Here is a 1,487-nt window from a genome sequence, read left to right on the forward strand (position 1 = left end):
AGCACTTTCAGCTTTGTGTGTTATCTACAGATATGACATCTAGGCCTTTATTGATTTGGGGAGAGGGGGTGGTTTAGGACCTATGATTTTATCATTATAAAGAACTCCCTTTAGGTAGTGCCGTGTTTGGAGCAATGGGCCTAGACTCAGAAAGATCTGAGTTCAAATTCTGCCTCAGATACTAGCTGTGTGACCTTGGGCAGGTCATGGGATCTGTTTGCCTTAGTTTCCTCATCTGTAAAATGGTGGTTAAGAACAGTACCTACCCTATAGGGTCGTTGTGAGGATCAAATGAGATATTTATAAAGTGCTTAGCAGAGTGCCTGGCTTGTAGTAGGCGCTATACAAATGCTATTATTATTAATAATGCAGATTAACAACTTGAGACTGTTCTATTCTACAGACTTCATGGATCTTAGAATTGCCCAGGGCACCAAGAATTTAAGTAATGTGTCCAAGATGACAGAGCCAATGTTAGATGAGAAATTATTCTACCAAGATTTTTCTTGAATGAAATTTAAAGACTACTTTTTAGTAGCAGGCTTCAGAGTTGCTGGTACTGAAGATTTATTTATTTATTTCTTGTTGTTGTTGTTGTTTTTTGGCAAGGCTGGGGTTAAGTGACTTGCCCAAGGTCACACAGCTAGTACATGTGTCAAGTGTCTTTGACTGGATTTGAACTCAGGTCCTCCTGACTCCAGGGCCAGTGCTCTACTCACTGCACCACTTAGCTGCCCTGGTACTGAAGATTTAAATCCAATTGGTTCAGTCTGGCAATCAGGCTGCTTGTTTTTCCTCCCTTATCATGAGATAAGGGTCCAGTTCCACTCAATTAACAATTATTAAGTTTACTATATATTAGCTCCTAGGGTTACAAAGAAGAAAAATAATAGATATCCATTCTTAGGTGCCAGGGCTGGCATCTAGCAGACTCTTCTTCCTTAGTTCAAATCTGGCTTCAGACATTTAATAGCTGTGATACACTGGCCAGGTCATTTAACCCTATTTGCCTCAATTTTCTCATCTATAAAATGAGCTGGAGAAGGAAATGGCAAAGAAATCTTTACCAGGAAAACCCCAAATAGAGTCATGAAAAATCAGACAGGACTGAAACGACTGAACAACAACTTTTTCCTCTTTATTTACTGAAGAGGTCTTTCCTGGTTCCTTCCTTCCCAATTGCTAGTGTTCCCCCCCTAAAGTTCTTTGTATATATTCTCTATGTTCTTATCTCCTCTCCGCTGCTAGAATGGAAGTCCCTTGAGGGCAGGGACTATTTTTTGTCTTTGTATCCCTAGCACCACATCTGACACATAGTAGACACTTACATACTTGTTCATTAGACTGAAATGACTGAATGGCAACTCTTAGGGGTGGGAAGAAGCAGTGGAAATTGTGAGGGGGAAAGTAGGTATTAGACTAGACAGGACTAGATGAAGTCAGTATCCAGAGCAAGAACATGTATAGAGGATGGGGTTGGTGGTGAA

Source organism: Trichosurus vulpecula, chromosome 2 (genome assembly GCF_011100635.1).
Source record: "Trichosurus vulpecula isolate mTriVul1 chromosome 2, mTriVul1.pri, whole genome shotgun sequence".
NCBI lineage: Eukaryota > Metazoa > Chordata > Mammalia > Diprotodontia > Phalangeridae > Trichosurus > Trichosurus vulpecula.